We start from the raw sequence: 8,302 nt of genomic DNA, 5'->3' as shown, positions 1-8,302 counted from the left end.
TGTGGGATCTTTACACATGAGTTGAGGACTTCTTGTCTCACCCTATGGGAGAGTTGCTGGAGGCTAGGATTCCTTCTCCAGAGAGACCCTGCTGTGAGTCTGGGCATTCTCTTGCCCAGCATGAAAGTCGAACAAATATTTTTTCCTGCCATATTAAACTCTAAGTCCACCCTTCCCTGCCTCACTTGGCAGTCTAGAAGCCCAATACCTGCAGAGATCAGAACATCCATGTTCCTTTGCTAGGATTGGGCATTGCATGGACTGTAGCAGTGCAGCTATGCTACACTGTAACAGTGAATCCTGTAGCAGTGCTGAAAGGCACACTGGGGAGGATGTCTGGCCTGGCTCTGCAAAAATGAAAATCAGTTGTGGGTGGAGTTTCATGTCACTGCAAGGCAGGAAGAGGCTTGGGAACTGCCGTGGCATGGGAATCCAAATAGAGACACCTCCCAAATAGTATCAGCGTTAATTGAGTGATCCCACTGGGATCAAATGTTGGAGAGACAACTCCCCAATTCTGGAGACTGTGAGAGGGAGCCAGACCTCACACTGCAGGGATACCAGAGGATCAGAGAACCTGGGGCAGAGGCACAATCTCTGAGGGAGAAAAACATTTGCCGCTTTGTTAACCTCTGGTTTGTAAAGAGCTCAGGTGCAACACTTCCAAGGTTTCATTGAGCACCCAGGGTAGTCAGGCTTCAGCTTCCCCACACAGCTGGTGGCAGTGTGATGACTTTGCCAAGGAAGCATTGAATTCTCTCTGACTCTAGCAGGCCCAAATCTCTGGCACATTTGCTCATTGGAGAGAACTCGGCCACAGCACCACGGGGTTACCAGTGCCTGGGTGAGATGGAGGTGCAAGGGGTGGAAGAAGACACCAGCACCACAAGACTAACTCTTTTGCTGGGTGGGCCTTTCTGACTCCATGAGCACCACAGTGAGTGACACTTGAGCAGCCAGTGGGCTCCTGCTGTCTAGTTGCTGGGAACCTTTTGAACTCTCTCATTTGATCTGTTTGTGCTAACTGGAACAATTGGTTTGAAACTCTTGACATGGGCCAAGCACCCAGTGAACCTCCAAGGTTGTAACCTGGTTGTGTTGTTGTGGGATGGTTTGATTCTCCTCTTCCAGTTGCTACCCGTAAGGGGTGGGTGTCTTAGTTGCTTGTATTTCTCCACAGCTGAGATTTCACCCCAAAGCCACTGAATCACTGGGATTGGACAGAGACTAACTGAATACAAGGCAAGACCACCTAGCCCCATCACACCATGCAGGTCCCCAGAGTCTCAGAAAAAGTACAGCCTACTCATGTTCTTAGATAACTTTTTATTTCCATGTATTTTTTAAATTACTTTCTTTCCAAAGTATTTGAAGTGCTTGGAGAGTTAACTGTAGTGTAATATAGAAGAATTAATTATACAAATAGAATATCATGTTTTAAGAGGAATTAAAAAATAATAATCTTTGAGAAATTGAAAAATATATATTAGTAGCTCTTTCATTTCAAGATTAATCATGACCTTAGAATAGCTGTTGTATATTAGATTGCAAGGGCTGCCATAACAAAAATACCCCACTGTGTGGCTTAAATAACACAAATTTATTTTCAGGACTTGGCTCATGTGATTGTGTAAGCCGGCAGTCTAAAATCTATGTATGGGCAGGGTTGGTTTCTTCTGAAGCCCCCATGTTTGGATTGTAGATGGATGTCTTCTTCCTATGTAGTCACATGGGCTTCCTTCTCTACCTGTCTGTGTCCTAATTTCCTCTTCTACAAAAATGCCAGTTACACTGTATTACGACCCACCCTAATGACTTCATTTTAATTCAATTATCATTAAAGACCTGTTTCCAAGTAGAATCACCTTTTAATATACTATGCATGAGACCTTCAGTTTATAAATTTGATGTTACATAATTCAGTCCATAAAATCCTGATTTATAACTTGTGGACCATCAAACAGTTAATGGTTTTAGACAAATCATAATTAATTTTTCACTCTTCTGGGAATATGTTGTTATCCACCTCCTCAACTATTTCTTCCTACTTGTCCTCTTTCCACCTGGAGGTAGTAGAAAGGTAGCTCTGTAAAGCAATGGCGTGGGTTTTGGAATTATGTACATTCTGTTTTTAATGATAATATTTATCTTGCATGACTTTTTTGGGGATTAAATGAGATACATACAAATTACTCATCTCATTGTCTGGCATTTGGCAGCTGCTTATCAAATTCTGTATCACTGTGGATATAATTATTCTCCCTTAGTTAGATGTCCCCAATAGATCCTTGATATCAACTGCTGGTGTGACTTTGAATTGTAACACACTGTGTTGTAAGAGGCATTCATTGAAAATACCTGGTTAATATTAATGTGTTCGTAATTTATATGGCTTGTAGACTAACTTTTGATATTTTCGTATATCTGCATTATTATTTTTAAATTAGTTTTCTCACTCTTGCAGTAGAATAAGCTGCTTTAAAGTATGAAATGTATTATATTCTGGTATTTTCTGATACCTTTACTGCCTCAATTTCTAAGATACCTAAAACTGGCCTACTCTATGAGTGTTCTGTCTTCAATGTTGCTACAGTGCTTTCTGGTTCATATAGCAATGCAAAAAACAGAAACATCTAGATTTCTTTTTTTCTGACTGGTGCTTTTAATAATAAGCTCATTGGGGGTTGTTTTCTTCTTTAGGCACATGAGTTTTATAACCCCTAAAAGAAAAATTACATTTTCCTGTGTAATACAGCAGCAGAGCTAAAACCATGGAATAAGAAATAGTGGCCTGAGACTTCTAGATTGTCTGGAGTTGCTTTCTCTCCACCCTGCCTCGTCTCCATAGGATTTTGGGTCCCAGCTTTGGCAGGTTGTCAGCCATGGACATGGAGAAAACGATGTCATTGTTGAACAGTTGAGAGCCCAGCCATTGGAGAAAACGATGTCATTGTTCAGCAGTCGAGAGCCCAATCATCCTCGGCAACTTGCTTCCTCTCCATTCCACTGCCTGTTGCAGAGCTTTTCTGTAACTCTGCCATCTGTTGACCGCCTAGATTCTGCATGAAAGAATCAGAATTTCACCCAGTTTTTCCATTCAGTTTTTCCCGTTCCTTGATGTGATGCCACTTCCTCACCAGCTGGATGTGGACATGGTCTGGCAGCGAGAACGAAGTAGAAAGGTGGTGCTGAGACCAGATGTTACACATTTGGGGCAGTATACAGGAAAGTGCACTTTTCTGTTATTAACATTCTTGTTGTGACCCTCACAAAGCAATAGTAAGTAGAAGAGTACATGCTTGGAGGTGGACTGCTTGCCTTCACATCCCAACTCTGAGCCTCAGCGATGTCTTGAAAAACAGGAGACATTAAAAGTAGTTGTCAGAAACCATGAGTGTGAGTGAAGCATGAAAATTGCCTCCATGGCTGTCCTGAAAAAAGTGCTCACTTGTCAACCGCTGCTACTATAACTGCCAGAAGGGATGGCACCCATGAAAAGTTCCTCTTCCACGGGGCCATGCTCTCCCGTGCAGCTGGGCAGACAGTGTCTGTAGACTGGGCTGCAGGTTAGGGTCATGAGGACTGCCCCAGGACGCTGCGTTAGGTCAGACCAGCAGGTGGTGCCTGTGACCCCCACTGCCTTACCCAGGACACAGGCAAGGACAGAGAAAAGACCACGTGATGACCCTGGGAGAAGACAAACACCTGCACTCCACAGAGAGAGGCCTTGGAAGAACCCAGCCCTGCTGGCACCTTGATCTTGGATGGCCTGCAGCCTCCAGAGCTGAGGGAAAATACATTTCTGTGGTACCTGTCATGGCTGCTCGAGCTAACTGCCACAGTATTCCCAGGTGGCCTTGGTCTTTCACTTGTCTGACCCGGTGGCACTGCAAGGTCTGCAGAACTAGCTGGAGCCCACACTGGCTCCCAGGACAGGCAGCTCTGAGTGGTGGCAGCAGTGAGCTGGTGGGGCTGGTGGGGGACATGCTTGGCCCTTCCCTGGTATCAGCTCTTAGCTTGGGATTAGCTGCACTTGCACCATGAAAACTGTGCTGCTCTTCACCTGCCAACCTGTGAAGTGCCAAAAATCAAAAGCAGGTAGCCTCCAGGCTCGACGCCTGAAGCACAGTGGTTATGGCACCAGCCACATACACCAATGGTGGCTGGTTGGAACCCAGCCAGGGCCAGCTAAACAACAATGACAATGCAACAAAAATATAGCGGGCATTGTGGTGGGCACCTGTAGTACCAGTTACTTGAGAGGCTGAGGCAAAAGAATCACTTAAACCCAAGAGTTTTAGGCTGCTGTGAGCTGTGAAGCTACAGCACTCTACCAAGGTCTATATAGTGAGACTCTCTCTCCAACATCGAAAAGAAAGAAAGAAAGAAAGAAAGAAAGAAAGAAAGAAAGAAAGAAAGAAAGAAAGAAAGAAAGAAAGAAAGAAAGAAAGAAAGAAAGAAAGAAAGAAAGAAAGAAAGAAAGAAAGAAGCCTTCAGATGAGCTGTGGCAGCTGTGGCAGCCATGCCGCATGTCTCAAGCCAGCATTGCTGCTTCTCTCAGCTTGACTGAGGTGGTGCCCAGAGCTGCCTGGCTCGAGAGAATTCTTGCTGTCTGTGCACTTATTCTAGAGCTTTTCTCCTCACTATCTCCATGAAACCAAAGGATCAAAGTTCACCAAGTCGGGGGAAGTGCCATCATGGATGTGGGCTTCAATGGCTTCCTGGGCCCCTGGCAGACACACCTGTCCATGGTATGCACAGGGATACCAGGACCCTCTTCATGGAAATACCCAGGGTGGGGAAACACCTTTGGGACAGGAGACCACCAGCGAAATGTCACTATCCAAAGGGAGGATCAGGCTGACCCAGTTTGCCACTGTGACTCCCTTTCCCTGGCAGATGAGAGTTCAGCTTTTGACCTGAGTTCTAGCAGCTTCTTGTGGCTTCTGTAACATTACCACACACTTACGTGGCTTAGAACAACAGAAATGTACATTCTTTTATAGTTCTGGAGGCCAGATATATGGTAAAAGTCTTAGGAGACTAAAATCAAGGTGTTGACCAAGCTGTTTCCTTCTGGAGGCTCCAGGGGAGGATCTATTTCTTGCTTCTCCCAGTTTCTCGTGGATACTAGCATTCCCAGGCTGATAGTGCATAACTCCAACCTCATGCCTTGCTGTTTACATCTGAAGGGCCCACCTGGGTGACACAGGAGTCTATACCTATACCTAGACCCTTATTACATCTGCAAAGTCCCTGTTGCCACATGAGGTGACATGTTTACAGGTTCCGGGGTCAATGTCTTTCTGTCTGGGCAGGTACATGCCAGGGACAGATCTTGGATAACAGAGCAGTGGAAATATTGCCTGGTCCCTCTGGAAACATTATTTTGGAACCCTCCACTTTCCTGGGGCTCCTGGCCCCAGAATCCAGCACTGCCAGGTTGGGCCAGGAGACTGTGAGGCCAGCACAGGTATGTTGGTAGGTCTGTTTTTTTTTTTTTTTCCCCTCCTTTTCTGGCTCACAAGTATACAGTGGTATAAACTGCCTTCAGGGAGGCATCTCCTGTTAGTACCAGAGCAGGCCTGGAATCACCAGGCAGAGCCCTAGGAACTGAGTTGCAGTGATACAGACAGTCTTTGGAGGTTTATCTCATGGTTGGGAGATGGCAGTGAGGGGATGGAGAGTGGACACCCATGAAGAGCCAGGAACTCCAAGGACAGCACCAGGCAGAGATGATGGCTTCTGGGAGAGGAGGTGGGAGGAACTGGCAGGGAGCAGGGTTGTACATTCATCTCAGATTGTGTTTAGTGACCAGAAGAATGAACCCCAGAATAATCTTCACTCCCAGAGGCAGTCACCTGTGCACATGTGACCTTCCGTAGCCAAAGAGGTCCTGAGATGGGGGAGTGGGCAGGGTTGCCGTGGTGGGCCCATGGAATTACAGGCTCATTAAAAGGGGGAGAAGGAGGCCAGGCATGATGACTCACTGTAATCCCAGCACTTGGGAGGCCAAGACGGGTGGATTGCCTGAGCTCACAGCCTGAGCCAGAGTGAAATCTTGTCTCTTAAAATAGCCAGGTGTTTTGGCAGGGGCCTGTATTGCTAGTTACTTGGGAGACTGAGGGAAGAGAATCTCTTAAGCCCAGGAGTTTGAGGTTGCTGTGAGCTAAAATGCCATGGTAATCTCCCAAGAGCAACAGTGAGACTCTGTCTCAAAAAAAAAAAACGGGGAGAAGACTGCACAGGAAGGGAACATCAGCGAGTCCTGTGGCCAGACGAGCTCACCAGTCCTCCACTGGTTTTGAAGACAGAAAATATCCAGGAGCCAAGGAAAGTGGGTAGTGTCCAGATACTGAAGAAGGCTAGGAAATAATAAATTATCTCCTTGAAGCTCCAGAGAGGATGTAGACAACACCTTGATTGTAGCCCACTGGGACCCAGTTCAGACTTTGACTTCCAGACTGATGAGGACAGCCAGGGTGGAATGGAGGCCTGTTGCTCTGCAAAGTTGAAAGGGCATCCCAGCTCAGCTTCTGTTTGATAGTCTTCAGGCCTGGTGCTCTCAGGCTTCTTCTTTGTGTTTGTTGTGTTGGTGTTTATTTAAAGACTCTGGAGGATTCAGGTTTGGGCTCAGTTTGGTGTAGGTGGCCAGCATACTCCCATCCTGTGGCTCAGCTCCTTTGAGATGAAGAAGTGACCACTCTAGTTTGAATCCATGTGAACCATGCCCTGCCCTTTTATCTGCACAGGCAGAGCAATGAGCCTGGGGAGCTGTCCTTCATGGGTGGAGAAACCCATGAGGGGTCCTGGGTGCTTACCCCACAAATCACCACACCTATGTCCTTTCACATAGGCCTCCCTGTCCCTGACTGCCAGAGGCACTGTTGTTGTCTCCTGAGTATAAATATAACATGTCAACATCCTTTCATTTGTGCTTTGTCTCTCTGGCCCTGGGTGCTATATCTTTGGGGCCTAGGACCTGGGCCTGGCGCTGACAAGCCATTAACAAGTGTGTGTTGTGATGAATGGAAGATTGTCAGGCAGGAGTTGGTAACACGTTGGGAAGTCTGGCCACCAGACACCCAGCCACCAGATGCCCGCGGAGAAGCTGGTGACCCAGAAACTCAAGAGGGCCAGCTCAGAATGAGTGAGCAATTGCCCACCTGGGCAGCAACATTTCCAGATCCTGAGCACCTTTTGTCCCCTTCCTGGCCTGTCAGAAGCACTTGGAGCCTGCCTGCCCGGGCCTGCAGCCTGCCTCCTCTGCACGTGCTGTGCAGCCCACAGTGGGCTGTGCCATCAGGGGTGGGGACAGGATAGGGACCAGGTGAGGTGGGGCTCTCCCAGGGCAAGGGATGTGCAGCCCTTGTGGCACTGGGACATGTAGGCAGGGAATATCCTGTGCCTCCTGGGCCACAGCTTGCTGCTCAGGTGTGGCTGCCGCTGACCAGGTCCCAGCCTGCCCTGGCGACAGGGGACTGTGCGTCACAGAAAGGGAAACTGAGGCCCAAGCGAAGGAACCCAGTTGGCCCAAGATCGCGCAGTGGGCAGTGGCTGCCTTCCCTGCCCTCTAGGGGAAAGTAAAGGTCACACTTTCATCCAAGTTTTCAAAGGGAGCTTCCAGGGGCCTTTGAGTGGTCAGGAGCTTTCCCTGTCCCTTTTTTCCATTGTGGCTTCACTCGCCAAACATCTTCCGGGTCCCCTCTGTTTCAGCAAAACACACAAGGTCCCTGTTCTCTTGGAGCCTGAACAGCAGTGGGGAGAAACATTTGCCTGACGAATTATTGTCTTATTCATGGGAGCCTTGTGGGACCAGAGAGTGTGATCATGCCCTGCTGCAGTCCTTGTGCCTAGTGTCTCAGGTACGGTGGGGCCCTCGAAACATCTAGATTTTTTAAAAATTCTGAGACTGATGCAGCCCCCATAAAGTTTATGTTCTTGAGTCATATTTTGCAATAACCCAGTAAATATATAATAAAGCTTCTTAAATGTCAGATAATTTAATGGTTGTCACTTCTTTGCTTATAGGTTTCTTTAGTTAATACTATAAAAATAAGGACAGATTTTCTTATTCATGGGGAGAGTTAAGGAAAGGAATTATTCACATTGAAATGCATTTTTGGTTGAGATAATAATTATTAAAATAACAATTGTGAGGAAAGGATATAAACAATGTAAGAACACATATTTTTACTTCTTTCTCTTTTAACCTAGAGTACAGTTGCTTTAATTTTGGTTTGGTGGGAAGTATGAGTAATAACTGGATTATTTGGAAAATATTTATGAGTTGAAGTGAATG

Source organism: Nycticebus coucang, chromosome X (assembly GCF_027406575.1).
Source record: "Nycticebus coucang isolate mNycCou1 chromosome X, mNycCou1.pri, whole genome shotgun sequence".
In the NCBI taxonomy this organism is placed as follows: Eukaryota; Metazoa; Chordata; class Mammalia; order Primates; family Lorisidae; genus Nycticebus; species Nycticebus coucang.
Note: the sequence above shows the minus strand (reverse complement) of the source record.